This window comes from Schistocerca serialis, chromosome 2 (genome assembly GCF_023864345.2).
Source record: "Schistocerca serialis cubense isolate TAMUIC-IGC-003099 chromosome 2, iqSchSeri2.2, whole genome shotgun sequence".
In the NCBI taxonomy this organism is placed as follows: domain Eukaryota; kingdom Metazoa; phylum Arthropoda; class Insecta; order Orthoptera; family Acrididae; genus Schistocerca; species Schistocerca serialis.
The window spans coordinates 630,857,558-630,875,255 of record NC_064639.1 but is presented as its reverse complement, the minus strand read 5'-3'; the positions used below and the strand labels follow the sequence as shown (position 1 = coordinate 630,875,255).

The 17,698-nt window shown below is 37.8% G+C and overlaps 1 protein-coding gene across 5 annotated transcripts in view; it reads left to right on the top strand.

Moving 5' to 3' along the window:
- LOC126457693 (uncharacterized) overlaps window positions 1-17,698 on the top strand; it is a 294,532-nt gene that overhangs the window by 68,111 nt on the left and 208,723 nt on the right. The gene's annotated exons all lie outside the window — the stretch shown is intronic.

Below are 17,698 nucleotides of genomic sequence, written 5' to 3'. Positions count from 1 at the left end.
CGATACTCATTAAAGCCTGCACTATGGTAAGTTGATGGGCTTCACCTTATGAGAAAGGATTTTAATATAGAAATTGACCGCGTGTACCTGAATGGAGGCAAATCAGACTTACACCCACTCTGTAATAACAATGATTCGTCAAGCAAGTCCGAAATGCAACTACACGTCAGGACGGATAAGAAACAACACAGAAGATGCTACCAATTTGTTAATAATACGGTCGCCAGCCTAATTAGGCATTAACTGAGTTTCTTCCCTGTACAAGTTGATGTACGTTCAAGCAAAACAACACGTAGTAACACAGCATAATATGGTTAATTTTAGAACCAGAAAATCTATTGAACTGATAATTTCACTTTCTGTATTGATAGGGATAAACCATAAATACATAACACTACACTATAATGTTTACTACAAAACTTCGTACTGTCTATTGATCTGATTAAAATCGGGCATAGGTTACCCTAGAAATAGCACTTTCGAATCACACACACAATGTCAATTTTGCTAAAGGTAAAACACTGATAAATTATGGTTTGTTATATTGATCTTAACTTTGCTGATCAAATCAGTCTAGAACACTTCAGAATTCAAATGAATAAAAAAGTGGGGGGGGGGGGGGGACCCTGAAACTGTTATGATCACTGTATAAAAAAAATTCGATTACTGAAATCATTATGTGCTCAAGAATTCCAATATATTAGTTACTACTCTTTTCATTTTATTTCCTGCTCATTTAAATACCATTACATCTGTCTCGAAATGATTAAACTACACTACTAAATCAATATCAAAATTATCTTCCAACTTTGTCGGACCTTTGTTATTCGTCTATTAGTTCATTAACAAAAAAGTTCTTTAAACATCATTCTAACATAGCTAGGTCTGCAGGTAATTACTATTAACATAAACTTTAATTCTTCATTTCGGGACACTCGGATTGCACAACATTTGGAAAGGACCCTGGCTAGGTTAGTTGTGAGGATAATTAAATGATAGGACAGTTCTGGTAAAATTTAAGTTGTTATTGAACAGTATGGAACAAAAGTAACACTGGTCCACAAGAATACAGTACTAAAAGTTTCAACCTGTTCGCATCGAAGCGGCGGTTGGCGGGCGGCGAGATGGCGAGACACGGAGCACACATACAACCACAGCAATGGCTCTTGATGTATCGACACTTTACTTCTTCATAGCGTCGCAATACTTTTCCATTTAGTGCCAATGGAATTTTGCTATGCTGCATAGGCGTCGGAACGGCATATCCGAGGCTCAATGAAACTACGTCTTCCAGGAGAACCTCCTCGATCCAGAACGTGTTGCTCAGACCAATGCCCAACTCCGACTACTACTGCTGAGCCCGTTATGCCGTGCAGCCCCCCTGTGCATTTTCCCGCGCTCACCTGCCATCCACATTTTACCGCTCCCCTACAGACAGGGTATTCACCAGAGGTTTTGCATTCTACATATCCTAACACATTGCCTACGTATGGACCAGACGCACAATTACAATTTTAAACATGTTACAATAGATTCAACGTTTGTTACACATCAATTCTATTACAATATTGCTTGAAATTTGACATAAACATTAATATTCACATTGAAAATTGTTTACAGTTTCTTCAACATAATGGCATGAAACAAAAAAAAAAAAAAAAAAAAAAGAAATGAAATCGGAACATCGATTACACTAATTTATCGAAAAATCAGAAAAAAATATGATTTGTATAATAGTACAGCGTTGTTGTTGTTACAAGCCTATTAGAAAACACTGATGAAGGCTGTGGCGGTCGTGGCTTCAATTCATTTGGCAAACTAGTGAGACACTATAAGAGCATTAAAAGTAAATCAAATTACCGATTAATAGTAAATTTTGCGTCTAGAGAAAGGCAGCAGGAGATCGTTTGAAAGAAAACAGACTGTCCCAATTGAAAGCTCTGAAAGAGCATGTGGTATCACAATTTGACATAGAGAGGTCGTGTGGACCAACAGTTCACTGTTGACATCTGCAGATGTGGGCACTAGAAGCGTCCAGAATGGTTGACTTGAACAAATTCAAAGCTTGAAAGTCCTTTATCGACAGTCTTAAAGCTGAGTATCGCATTTTTCTACATTTTTCACATAGAAATACACAGAAGACGATAATACTATACGGCAGATGGCGCAACAGTTTGTAGAAGAAGCAAACGTGTTTATGATAGAGCACAGTGTTGAGAAATAAAATGTTTGGAACAGTGACCAGAGCCAGTTCCAGTACGAAATGACTTCACCATCAACACTGTACCTCAGAGGAGAGGAGAGAAAACTACAGCTAATTTGTTGTAGTCTCTACATAGCTTTACCGACAGCTACACAAATGACGTCGCTTTATAAATGACAGATTGACCGGCAAACAAGTTGTACATCTGTTTTGAAGAGGCAAAAGACACTATTTGCGATAAACATTTCAAAGTAACATGAAACAACCTGCCCACGAAACATTCGGATGGAGGCAAGCAAAAGTAGAACAATGACCAAAGAACAACATCAAACGATTTGTAACTTTAGTCCTTGGCCGACACGCAGCAAGTGAAAAGAACGTGTTGCTGCGTGATTGATGATGAGGGTATACGCGTCGTAGTTTTCTAGGTGCAAGTTATCCAAACAAAAAAGTTGCACTGCAGATATTCCACTAAAATTCACAAAACACAACCATTTCTTGGTGGTTACGTCTTTCGGCAATATAAGCTCTGCATCAGAAGGATTGCTGATTATCTAAGACTATAATGTTCCAAAACACAAACGAAGATTCACGAAAGTTTTTCATTATCAGACTTCGCTCTGTGGTTTACTGTCGACTTTCTGCAACAGAGTATGTGCATATTTTGTAATATACTTGGTGAAAGGCCTGTTATTACATTATCAGTTAAAAATATAATTAATGTCACTTTTGTTATTGGACTGATTGAATACGGAAGTGATTTTGAATATAGAAATGTGGATTTAGTGAGGTGTTGACTTCGTTCTCTTCCACATTGTTTTAACCACTCCTGCAACCGCAGAAGGTGGATTAGCATAAGGACTATCAGGTGTGTAGGATGTGTGTGTTTTGAGCTATACGATTATTTTAGGCAGAGCATTTTTGCACTGTTGACTGAAAATGCATCATTGAATTACGTGTTACTATTCTTCCAATTCCCTATTTACCTTTTACTTACATCTTGTTACTTTATTCCTCTCTATTAAAATGCTACTTGTGGTAGAATGCCACGTTTTGCATGGAAATTATACAGACCACTGGTCTTTCCATGATTGGGTGTTATTCTAAACATGGTTTTGTACTGTTCCGAAAGTTCGTTGTATAAGCTGTCCGTTATTAATAAATAGTAGAAAAGTAGCCCCACCACTTTGTTTACCAATCAGGTGACGATGAAGCAGTTAAAACCTCATCAACAACATAGATACTATACTGTTAATGGGGATGTAGTCAAAGGAAGTCTACATTCGTGACTTCACGTTCTGCAGAGGCTGCAGAAATAGAAGTGCATGTGCACTGTAGGAAAGGGAGTGTCTGACATTTGCTGTACCAATAGTAAATATCAAGACCTCTACAAGAGTTTTCACAGAGTCCACCTTTGTTGACACATCTATCCACTTATTTGTTACAGAGTACGAGGTAGTTCCAGAAGAGAAGTGCCAGTGTGGTGCGACAGACTGTTCCGAGAACTCGAGATCACACTGAAATTTTCAGCAAGAGGAAGAGCCCGAAGTGGCAGATTCGCCGGCCACAGAGCAGAGTTCAAGCGGCTGCCAACATATTATCATTAACATACACTGTTTCGAGCTTTTTTGTTTTCCCCGTTTTTGTAACAGGCTTACTCCTAACCAAAGTCAGTTTTACCATATTAGTTGCTACATTTTTGGTCATGCAATACATTGATCTACCTCTATCACCGCCACGAATCAGCTGATGATTGAAAAATATGCAGTAGCTCAAAAATCAACATTTACTTTTGTCCACGACCGTTACATTCAGTCGTGGGTGCTGTCCATTAGAGAAAAGACGACAGAGGAATAAAAATGTATATCGAAGTATATTTTCGTGCAGCAGCAAGCACGTCATGAGGAAACATGACGATGTCATCAGAAATGGAACACAAGCTCGAATAAGGATGTGGTGGGAAATCAGTGGCGGCCTTTCTTGAAAGGAACCATCCTGACGTGCGTGTTAAGCCAAAAACGAAATTCTAGCGAAGTTTAAAGAGGAGTAATCGAATGAGATTTGGTATCTCTCCAGTCGAAGTGAGAAAGGCTGTACCGTTCGTTGATTTGTCTTCAGTACCACTTAACAGAATGTCCTCTCTTCCATGATTACTTCCTGGTAACAGTCAAAATGTCGTCAAACTGATTTGTTTACTTGATTTAATGTTATTAATTTCGCCTCCTTCGTGAAGTCACTGCAAAAATAGACTTACTAGCGGAGAAATTCTCTCAAAAATTCTTTCTCAGACCACTGATAAAAAGATAGTAAGTATATAAGTATTGGAAAGAATCAGTAGGAAGGTAAATGGTAGCAGGATAAGTGAAATCATACAGTGATATCGGAGTTTTATGTTTGCAAGATATGAAGGATGTGAAGTGATGTGAATTGTTCATCATACTTCTACGCTAGTTATAGGAAGAGCGAACGGATATTCGTCTTGTCGCAACACCTCTGGGGAAGAGCAGTGCAACTGAAATCGATCATGGTCCAAGCTGTGTATGGCCCACAACATCTCTGTGCACGAGGTTCAAGCGTATGTTACTTATAATCTGTCTTGACTGCAAAAATCTTTACTCACATGACCGGTTTCGATTCCTCTAGAACCTTCTTCAGATTTGCAAGTTTCAGTTACACGAGTAACCCGTCCATACACAGCAAACTTTTTATGCTGCGTCCTGTAGCCGAAATTTGCAGATCTGAAGATGGTTCTAGAGGAACCGAAATCAGCCACGTGAATAAACGTTTTTGAAATCAAGACGGATTATAAGTAACATTGTACAACCAGAGATTGCGGTATCCCAATAGACATTATGTCTGTTTTTGCAAAATGCTAGGTTCAAGGCTTTAAAAAAAATTATTTCACTTCACTTTTCTAAGGATAATGTGGCATAATTTACTTCCGCGTGAAAGAATGTACTACATACATAACTAAGATGCCATTTACACTAAAAACCGAAACAAGTAACATTTCTTATGTTAAGTACGTATGTGTACCTGTGTAGAGCTGTTAGTGAGACGTAAAGCATCAGCTCTTTCTCTGTATACGAAACAATTTACACACTTTCGCTTCTAGCCAGCTGGGTATTTGATCTTTAAAATATTTCCTTATCTCTTGTCCACTTCTTATATGCTCCAACCTTTTTCTGCATTACAAAATTTACTCCGACAAATTGAAAGTTTTCCCATTTTCCAAGTCACAACATTGTCTTCTGTTAAATTATTACTTATTAAGGCGCACGACCGACGCAGTTTTCCTTAACCGTCCGTACTTAATGTAGGATGTCTTTCCTAAGAGTCGTTACGTGCCCTTTCTATAGAGTTATAGCAGATATTTGCCATTTGGATTTTGAATTGTGTAGCTAGACTCAATCCTAACAAACAATGCTCGTCTAGCCTTTCATATGACGGGTAGTGTCTACAGAAGGCGTCGGTTTGTTACCCGTTATACGCAAAATGATTTTTTTAAGGAGGGGAATATATTGCTCCCAAATTTAATCATGTGCAATATATATGTTTAAGTTGGCCTTATTGTCTGTAACTAAAGAATGAACCATATATTTGAAATAGAGTTAATGTTTTATACTGGACTTAAATGTGCAGATCTCAAAAAAATTACAAATACTGCACAAAACACAACCTTGCGTCTAAGAACATAAAAAAATTTCGAAGGTTGTGGAAACTGCTTAGGTAGTCTCTTGAGTACACTCCCTCATGTGATTCTAAGATTGGTAACTAGACTGTAGTATTGTAGGGAAGCAGCCTACTCACGCTATAGTAAATTCACATCAGTTTCCATTTTGTGCAAGTCAGTCTGCTGTAACTAGCTCTGACGTCATAAATGTTGCGCAATACCTTAAAAATCAAGCAAATGAACTAAAACTTTTCTAGCATGTCAAAAATAATACTAAATTAATGTGTGTTAAAAATCAGTTCGATAACTTCAGCCATTTCCGAGATTTGGACGTTTTTCTGGAAAAATCATTGGCGCAACAGAAAAGAGCTAGAGACTTCAAAATTTATATTTAGATTCATCTTTCATAATGATTTAATAAAAATAGTACTTTGGATTTCACAAATTAAGACTTTAGTGGAAATTCATGATTTTGTGGTTTTCATCTCAAAACTGAAGGAAGCAAGATAGATTAAGTAGGCTAGTAAATAAGGCTAGGATGTTTAGATTTAAATAGGTTGGAGGTCCGCTATGATTATGAAGATGTGTGAAGTTTCTTTTTAATACCTATAAAATTATAGCGATAGCGGATCTCAACAGGGCCAGTTCAGAGCTCATCTAGTGCGTGCAGGGCAATTAATATAATTCTCTCGCCTAAAGTATTTAAGTTAGCCACGTCAAAATTTTATTATCAATACTTACCTGCGTGCTGAATGCACGTTTAAATTAAGAGCTTCTTCGGCCATCAGCCAAAGAAGCTATAAATTATTATGTAACTTGAAGTGGTGCGTTACTAGCCCAGCGGCTAGTCGGGAGAGCGGATTTAATCAGGCGTTCCCTCAGCCGTCCGCACCGCGGCTTTATATATAAGAACACTGCGCGAGGAAGAAAGGCCCCAGTTCTCTCCAGACGCTGAATGACACGCCATCTGTGTCGGTAGTCGCGTCGCATCAGTGTATCTGCTACAAACAGCCTCGGGTGCCGTATTAAGTTACTAGAGATACGCGGAACCATGAAGACATTTTATGTGAAGTGTTAATTCTGGGATGATTTTCATTAACTAGCTTCAGTTTGCGTATTGTCGTATTTTCACGTGCCGTCGCGGGACAGTCATTCTACCAAATATTTAGCGTGGCGTTTGATGAAATATTTTCATCAAATTTTGGCGAGCATTCTTTTTAACATTTGATTCGGACATTTATAGTTGCATCAGCGCATTAGACTCTGAACTGTTCTGTTAGTTAGGTTGTAGGGATACTTGTGGTTTTTATTAGTGAATTTCAGAATATACTCAACTATTTTGGAAAACCGTTTTTGATTAGAAATCCCGGACAATCTCCTAATTCCTCAGAGCTATAAGCTGCAGCTATAAGAACATTCTCAGGTAAAGTGGGCACTAGGATATCTATTTACTGGCTCCAAGTTTTATTAAATCACTTTCTGGGGGTCACGGAGTAAATAGAGAGCCAGTGTTGAGAACGGCAAAAGACAGCAATAACAACATACAAAAAGCTAGAAACTGATTCAACACGCAAGCGTTTATACAACAGTAGATAATTTATTCTTATACAAACTTATACATCCGCCGCCACACATATGGTGCATCGGCCGGGAAATCAACTAAGTGAAAGTGATTTTTAACTATTCGGATTCGCGAGTGAAATGCGACACGCAACTGAGTATAAAACAGTGAATGTGTTACGTGTGCATGTGGACGACGCAATTGGATTAACAACGCATCTGGATTGACGGAGCTGGCATTGAGTCTAGCGGTGCTGCCGGCATCGCGAGAAGCCAGTCTCGCCGCACCGCAGTCGTCCCCTGGAGCAGCCGGCGCAGAGCCTGCAATTGCGGGCCACGCAAACACACAACAGCCGTTGAAGAGCCGTCTGCAGTTCAACGTGCCACGTCGCATCAGGAATCCTGGTACGCCGCGCCGGCAACGCCATACGTCGTGCAGAAGGAACTAAGTTAAGTGAAAAGCTGTTAAAAATTTTACTAACCTGCACTAAAAGACTGTCGGCGATGGAACCGCCAAAAGAAACTGAGTTTAAACTTAAATTAGAACCTATGTCTGTTGAGGGAACTGTAAATTCAGACAACGGTTCAAGTGTAAATATGCATGAAAGTAGTAATGTTAAGGTGAAACATGAAGTATTGTCTCCTGACAGTAGTGTGCGAAGGGGCAATGATTCAATAATAGAAACCCCTGTAGTAAAGCAGAAGGTAGAAATTGTTAATTTATTGGATGATAGTTTCTCTGATGAATTAAAAATGAAACAATCATCAGAGATGGTAGAGTTTAAGAAGGAGCAGTTAGATATGACTAATCAATCAGAAGTTTCATTTGGTTTTGATGATTCTGGTATTGGAGCTAGTTTTTCGTCACCTGAGTGTGATAAAAAGCCAGCTAGTGAGCAACCCAAAGATGCTGGGGCTGTTGATCTAAATGTTATATTACAAGCAATAGCTGCCAGTCAAACAAATTTTAATATGCGGTTTGAGGCAATGAACAATAAATTAGAATCCAATAATGCTGAAATGTCAGCCAGTAATGCTAGTATGACAACTGAGTTAAAATCTGATATAATTGAGGTAAATAACAGAATTGTGGCCAGCCAAACCAATTTTAATAAACGATTTGGGGCAATGGACAATAAATTAGAATCCAATAAAGCTGAATTAGAAAATTCTTTCAAGGCTAGTTGCAATAAGTTGAAAGAGGATCTGGACAGTTTGAATTATAAAATTGATTACAACCATGAGGATATTAAGAAAAAGGTTGCTCAACAGTTTTCTGAAATGTATAAAACAGTTAAATCCGAAGTTGCTGAGGTTCGCAAAGACTTCCAAATGGAAGATGCGAAGCTGGAGCACAAGTTAACAGAAAAGATCGAAGCGGAATCTGAACTGTGCTCAGATAGATTTAAAGATGTTAATATAAAAGTAAACATATGTCAAGCAGACATAGATGCAATCAAAACTGATACTACCCATATTGTACAAAGAGTAGATAATGGGGAAATGAAAGTGGAAAATATTAGTACTAACATTGCTAACATTGAGAGTAAAGTAGCTTCAGTAACTTCTGGTAATGGTAATATACAACAAGTTGTAGCTGCAAACGCCGCTTTTATCGGGTGTCGGCAGTTCTTGCGGTTCGATCCAGACAAAAATATCCACCCGCTAGATTTCTGGAACGATTTTGAAGATGTGATTCCACCAACTTGGTCTGAACGAGAGAAAATCTCGTTTGTTAGAAGCCATTTAGCAGGTGACGCCATGCGTTGGTCAGCTGATGTTATGTTGAAGTGTAAAACATTAGCGGAATTTAAAACAGCTTTTATTAATGAGTATTGGTCTAGCAATAAGCAAAATGAAGTGTTGAGAGAATTTTGGAGTGGTAAACGCTTCAATGCAGGCAAGGAATCAATTAAAGAGTTTGCTAGGTCATGGATTTCACGTTTGTCACATTTGGCGGAAAAGCTAAAACCAGAAATGACTATACTAGGTCTTGAAGCCAAACTGTCATGGTATTGGCAAACTAGAATTATATCAGCCCCTAGAGACAATCTGGATCGTTTCATTGAGTATTTGGAACGTGTAGAACGTGTTGCTGCCAATGAGGAGCAAGCACGTAATAACAGAAATTCCAATAACAATAATAGTAATTTTAGGAACGAGCAACATGGCAATGTAAACATCAGAACAGTAGGTCTTCACCGTCCTAAGAGAGGTAGGAATTGGGGAAATAATTATCAGAACCAACAATGGCGTCCAAGGGATAATAATTTTGTTCCAAACAGAAATATGCATGTAAACAACAGTACGGAAAGTAAGGCTATGCCAGCTAACTATAATGAAACTAAAGGAAACAGTAGTATGCCGAGGCAGGAAAACTAGTTCCCGTCTATGAGGACACTGGCGCTCACCAGGCGGTTACTTTTCCTAAGCCAGTAGTTAAGGGAATTGGTAAGACAGATCAGAATACTCAGACTGAACATGTGGAGGAAGAGTCGGTAGCACCTAAGGATACAACAGAAATATTAGATCACTCACAGTATTTGATAGATACCGTGTTAGAGACGCTTTCTAAGTGGGAAGAGAAAGAGAAGGCGCAGCAGTGTAACAGTAGGGATGAGCTACAAAATATTGAATTGTCAGGTGAAGAAGCAGAAGAAATTCATGCTTATATTTACGATGAGGATGATGTGCTCTTATCTAAAGTGCCTGTGCAGGATGTTGATAATGTACTAATAGATTTAGGACAGGAGATAAGTGAGAATGTAGAGGGTAGGCTGTTGAGGGTCGATGAGCCCAGTAGCTGTGACCAGTTGTCACTTGAGAAGGAAACCGACGATAATGGTGAAAGTGGTTTAGCTGTAACTAATGTTATGCCCGGTCTGGAGGCGCAGAATCGCTCAGACTAGAGTAATTTGGGTTATGTTCAGCAAACTAAATGTAATGAAGTCGTGTGGTGTTTCGATTTAAAATTAATAGACAGACTGGAAAAGGCAGCTGAAAATGTAATTCAGGAAACCCCTACACACTGTGACCTAAATGTAATGAAGACAGATGTTGATCACTTTAGTTGGAGACAAATCCAAAAGGAACTACTAGATGAATCTGAGGAACCACCTGTACAACCTAGAATAAGCCACCCTATAATAATAGTGAATATGTTGGGTATCAATGTACGTTGTCTCTTAGACAGTGGAAGTGAGGTGAGTGCAATATCGCAGTCCTTCTTTGATGCATTACCTGGTAAAGACAAGCTTACAGTAATGAGGGTATCAGGACTAAGAATAATTGGTGCTACTGGCAAGGTGTCAAAAACGATAAAGCAAGAAGCTTTACTACCCTTTAACATCAGTGGTAATTTAATTGATCATCCATGTTTAATTGTAAACAATCTCAGTATTGAGGTTTTAATTGACATAGATTTCTTGTCAAAATATCAGAGTGTTGTTGACTTTGAAAGAAGCCAGTTAAAAATGGTCTTGCCAATAACCGGAGTAATTATAGTACCTTTTAGTGATAAACATGTAGTAACTGATCATGAAACTTGGGAGCTGCCTATACGAGTTCTGAAAAATAGAAGGTATTGGGACGAGGATGTTAATCTTAATAACAATAAGCTGAATACAGAAGAAGAAGAAGAAGCAATTATTTTAGACAAGATAGAAGCAAAGTTGCAGGAAATCGATAAAATTTCCGCCAATCAGAAGGAAGAACTGAGACAGGTTCTAAAAAGGCATCATAAAGTATTTTCAGATCGACCTGCCAGATTCATAGGTAGCCACTGAATGCTGTAGGGAGGAGGTTGTTCTGTAACCTCTACACAGTGTGGCAGCTGTGCAGTCCCAGCTGTGTGAGATCTTCTTTCCTTTTCAGGTCTCACTCACTCTTCATCTTTTCTATCCACCTAAAATTTTCTAACTCTTCTTTACAGCATTTAACCAATGAATGCTGTAGGGAGGAGGTTGTTCTGTAACCTCTACACAGTGTGGCAGCTGTGCAGTCCCAGCTGTGTGAGATCTTCTTTCCTTTTCAGGTCTCACTCACTCTTCATCTTTCCTATCCACAAAAAAAAAAAATTTCGACCTCTTCTTTCCAGACATGAAAATTTTCTGTCATGGCTATCAAACCATGAGTTATGTAACCATTCTATCTACCGATTAGTGACAAGAAAAAAACCTAATGTGACAAACCTAATAGTGACAAACAATAGAGAAGTATGACGTAATTAAGATATAAAATGTATTTGAGTAACAAGTATGTATAGTACCCTGGTAATATAATAAGTACAAAGTGTTGTTTTATTGGAAATGGTCCCACAATAATATTTTTAAAAAGATATATGAATTCATGTACAAGCAGGATCTGAAGTGGTAGTGAAACCTAGTGTATGTATTAGAGCTAACTAATAAATAGTAAGAAAGAGATTGCTTAGTGTTAGGAAAAATATGCAGATAAGATGTAAGATTAAACTCACCTGGTGTAGCAAGGAAAGGCAGTGTAATAGAATTGAGCAGTGTTTGTGGTTGAGACGTGAAGGACACGTCCCTGAAGTATTTATAAGGTTGGAGCTGGCCATTTTTTTTTAGTGTAGTGTGTGACAGGATACACCTACACGTATTGAGGTTATGAGTTGGAGGCGTGAATGCGACCATAGGTACCTTTATGTTAGATGAGACAGAGCAGCTCATGGTGTCCTATAGGTTTAAGGAATTTAGCATTACACTCGTCCATAATTATTTGATGCAGTTTAGTGGTAGGTCCGAGAGAGACTACCTGAGGTTTCAGCGTCCGATCGAGTGGAAATGGATTGCCACGTGAGCAAACTAATCAGCTGCAATACACTATGAATATGAGATAAATGTGCTTTCCTATGCTTTAAATTTAAATGGAGTGAGTATTACTTAAGTTCATACACTAGCAAAGTAAGTAAGTACATAATGACAGACGTGAAACACTATTTTAGCTCAGCATAAATACACTTCAAAGTGAAGTAAGTACACAATTGCAGATGTGGAACTGACAACAGCAGAGGACCAATAAGTGGATTTTGTAGTCAACTAAACGTAGTGTGTTTTGAACACTCAAAACTGTACTATTACCAAAAGTTACTCACATGTACATGGAAGCTGAGAAAACAACCACTAATCATACTCATACTATCTCTAAGAATAAAGTAATCAAAGATGAGTCAGTTAAGTAAATAAGATGCAGATTTGTCAGGAATGTACCGAGCATTGGTTCAGTGTTCCGGCCCAGAACTAGTAAATTCAGAATAAATAAGATTTATGATTATATGCCTTAGGAGCATAAATTTTCTCTAAAGTGAGTAATGGCGTTTTGAACCATTTGTTTACCGATTTTATGACAATTAAGTAACCGTAAGAGTAAAATGGAGAAAGGTTCTGTTAACTTTGTTCCAGCAACATACTGAAGGATAAAATGTATATATCCCCATTTCATTGTGACCCACCCTTAGATTTTAAGTTAACAGAGTCTGAGTCACTCTTTTTGTTTGTTCTACAGGAAAAACCAGATAATGGCAGCCTGGTAGCTGCGTGAAAGCGTGGAGTGACTTGGACACAACTCACAGTGACCCCTCCCCTTTCCCCCATGTAATTTAGAGAGAACGTGAAGGACGCACACCATAGCAACTTCCCCTCCTCTACCCTTGTGAATGGAAGTGTAGGACGCCAGCCAAAGCGGCTACAACCACGTGTGTAAAAATTATTTGTGAACTTTTCTTTCAGGTTTAGAAAAGACTGCTAAGAGGTAATCATCTGTTTATGTGTCATGTAATTCTCGTTGAATTTGTGTATGTAAAAATGTATTTAATGGATCTAAGATTTTTATAATTTTTCATTTTGTATGTGTTTGTTTGCCTAAGGCAATATGTGTGCCAAAATATTTCGTTGACTTTGCTTAAAATTTTGAGTAATGACATTGTTTAAAAGGCAGTGAACATGCCTACAATTTAAATAATTAATGTAGGTAATAAGTTTTCTTTAATGTTTCTACAGGTTTATATTTCAATTTTGATTTTTCATCGGAAGTTAAACTGTACTCTTGCTTCCCTTTTTGTAATTAAATTTTTTTTTTCATTCATTAACTTTCATAAACAAAAAATTTAAGTAGAGGGTGATGTAGGGAAGCAGCCTACTCACGCTATAGTAAATTCACATCAGTTTCCATTATGTGCAAGTCAGTCTGCTGTAACTAGCTCTGACGTCATAAATGTTGCGCAATACCTTAAAAATCAAGCAAATGAACTAAAACTTTTCTAGCATGTCAAAAATAATACTAAATTAATGTGTGTTAAAAATCAGTTCGATAACTTCAGCCATTTCCGAGATTTGGACGTTTTTCTGGAAAAATCATTGGCGCAACAGAAAAGAGCTAGAGACTTCAAAATTTATATTTAGATTCATCTTTCATAATGATTTAATAAAAACAGTACTTTGGATTTCACAAATTAAGACTTTAGTGGAAATTCATGATTTTGTGGTTTTCATCTCAAAACTGAAGGAAGCAAGATAGATTAAGTAGGCTAGTAAATAAGGCTAGGATGTTTAGATTTAAATAGGTTGGAGGTCCGCTATGATTATGAAGATGTGTAAAGTTTCTTTTTAATACCTATAAAATTATAGCGATAGCGGATCTCAACAGGGCCAGTTCAGAGCTCATCTAGTGCGTGCAGGGCAATTAAATTAATTCTCTCGCCTAAAGTATTTAAGTTAGCCACGTCAAAATTTTATTATCAATACTTACCTGCGTGCTGAATGCACGTTTAAATTAAGAGCTTCTTCGGCCATCAGCCAAAGAAGCTATAAATTATTATGTAACTTGAAGTGGTGCGTTACTAGCCCAGCGGCTAGTCGGGAGAGCGGATTTAATCAGGCGTTCCCTCAGCCGTCCGCACCGCGGCTTTATATATAAGAACACTGCGCGAGGAAGAAAGGCCCCAGTTCTCTCCAGACGCTGAATGACACGCCATCTGTGTCGGTAGTCGCGTCGCATCAGTGTATCTGCTACAAACAGCCTCGGGTGCCGTATTAAGTTACTAGAGATACGCGGAACCATGAAGACATTTTATGTGAAGTGTTAATTCTGGGATGATTTTCATTAACTAGCTTCAGTTTGCGTATTGTCGTATTTTCACGTGCCGTCGCGGGACAGTCATTCTACCAAATATTTAGCGTGGCGTTTGATGAAATATTTTCATCAAATTTTGGCGAGCATTCTTTTTAACATTTGATTCGGACATTTATAGTTGCATCAGCGCATTAGACTCTGAACTGTTCTGTTAGTTAGGTTGTAGGGATACTTGTGGTTTTTATTAGTGAATTTCAGAATATACTCAACTATTTTGGAAAACCGTTTTTGATTAGAAATCCCGGACAATCTCCTAATTCCTCAGAGCTATAAGCTGCAGCTATAAGAACATTCTCAGGTAAAGTGGGCACTAGGATATCTATTTACTGGCTCCAAGTTTTATTAAATCACTTTCTGGGGGTCACGGAGTAAATAGAGAGCCAGTGTTGAGAACGGCAAAAGACAGCAATAACAACATACAAAAAGCTAGAAACTGATTCAACACGCAAGCGTTTATACAACAGTAGATAATTTATTCTTATACAAACTTATACATCCGCCGCCACACATTATCTAGGCAGTTAAATTCCTGGGTATAAAGTCCTCTAGGCACAAGAGTCTCCTCTTAAAAATGGAAAGCTCTTTAGACTGCACGGTGAATGGTATAAAGGAGCAGTGACGTCTGTTCACCTACTTTCATCAGGATTGGAGCCGTACTACGCTATGAGATAGGCTTTATTGACAGAAAAAAAAATTCCTTTCGAGCCTATGCCTAAATTGAGTTGTACTAATGATAAAACGTGTTATCACTAATGTCTAGAAACTCGCCTTAGTAGAAATTTGTCTTCTCTTTGCGGTTTTGACAAGAACTGCCCCTAAGACGTGCGTGAAAATATCAACTCAATTGCGTTGCTGAGCCGTGGCAGTTAATTTCCGTGGACACCTGTCTTTTTGTTTCCTCGCCTCTACTACAGTGACACACAATGCAAAATAAAAAGAATGGAAAAAAGAAGCAAACTAAACGATACAGTGTGGTAACCAGTTTTATTGACTGCTGTAGTTGTAAAGTTGATAATAAGTGTGACACATTGAACGATAACAGATCCTTTCAAGTGCAAGGAAAGTCAGTCTGTTTCTACTTGCTGCAACCGCAGTTCACGGAACGGAAAATGAGAAGGGAACTTAACGATAACATTCGATTACGCCATCGGGTGTCTGAACATATATAAATGAAAATATAACGCAGAAAGCAGTAGAAGTTTTTGTCGAGTAAAATGAAGGCTGCTCTGTTGCTTGTTGCTGATAAGTATTGGCAGAATTTATAAACTTTCATTAACGATAAACATTTTTTCTTACCTCAATTTCACATAATTTCTCATGTATGAATGCGAGTGAAAAGCAATTTCTACAGTCGACGAAGTACAGTTAACTGTCGCAATTGACGACGTCAAGTTCGGAATTGAAAGCACCTTCAGGGTCAGGAGTGTTCTAGGAAGATTTTTTCCTTTTTTTTGCTTTCGAACAATGGTAGTTCATAGATAGTTGACGAAAGGTGTTCGTGTTGCTTATATAATGGTAAGACCCAATCAATTACAAATGTATAGTTTGGATGACTAGTTCTTACACACCCATGAGAAGCAAACTAAGAATAGTAGCGAGCATCGAGAAAACAGATGCAAAGATAATCATATAAACATTTGACAAAGTTACAGATAAAACCAGGTAACTAATATAGTATGCAAAAACGGTATACACTGAAAATAAGCACAGCATGGAAAAACGAATACGAACAAAATTTCAGAAGAGTTCATAAAATGGTTCAAATGCGTCTGAGCACTATGGAACTTAACATCTGAGGTCATCAGTTCCCTAGACTTAGAACTACTTATCCCTAACTGACTTAACGACATCACACACATCCATGCCCAAGGCAGGATTCGAACCTGCGACCATGGCAGCAGCGCGGTTCCGGACTGAAGCGCCTACAACCGCTCGGTCACTGCGGCCGGAAAAACAGTTCATAAGTTTAAGTATTTGTGAGAATGGAGTCAACCAAATGTTTATCACCAAAATTAAGAATAGATGAAAGAAAATGGAATTAGCATAGACTCACCTGAAACTGGGATTATAATATAAGAGTACCGTTCCAGGCAAAAATTTAACACTTCGCTACAGTAATTAAACCGTAAGCACTTTACGCATCTGAATGAAGGATACGAATACTCAGAAAAAGTTTAGGAACGCGAAAGCGCAAAGATAACAACTGGACGAGAGGAGAAACGAAGATCTGTACAGATACACAGAAACAATCGGACATAATAAGAAAGAGGAGATTAAGATTTTGCGGCCATATTTACAGAATGAATGAAAATGCGATGAAGAAGAATATCTTTACAAATTAAAGCACACTATTGGATGTTTGAAGGAGGCAAGATAGGTTTCGATAAAAATTAACGTCGTAGAAGACACCATACAAGCCATGGAAAGTTTCAGACTACTGATGAATACTACAAAATTCCCTGTCCAAAAACGGAATTGATAAACATCTGAAGGTGATGGCAAATTAACAGAGGCACGCCATTGGCGAATGCACGAAGAAGCCCAGGTAAGATAAACAGACAAAGATTGTATGTTTGTCTTAAGTTGTAGGCAATATATATATATATATATATATATATATATATATATATATATATGTATATATTAAGTTGTAGGCTATATATATATATATATATATATATATATATATATATATATATTGCCTACAACTTAAGACAAACATACAATCTTTGTTGTACAATCTTAAGTTGTAGGCTATATATATATATATATATATATATATATATATATATATATAAAAACATACAATCTTTGTCTTTTTATCTTACCTGGTCTTCTTCGTGCATTCGCCAATGGCGTGCCTCTGTTCATTTGCCATCACCTTCAGAGGTTTATCAATTCCGTATATATATACATATATATATATATATATATATATACATATATATATAGACTTAGTAATCTTGTTACAGTTTAACGATACGGAGATTGAGCTGGTTCCGCATCTTCGTAAAGCCCACGCACTCACTAAACAAAAGCATCATTCTTCGTCGTCTCTATCTTCTCAGTCAGTCAAGTCCAATCAATTCAAGATGGACGAGAAGTTCACAGGA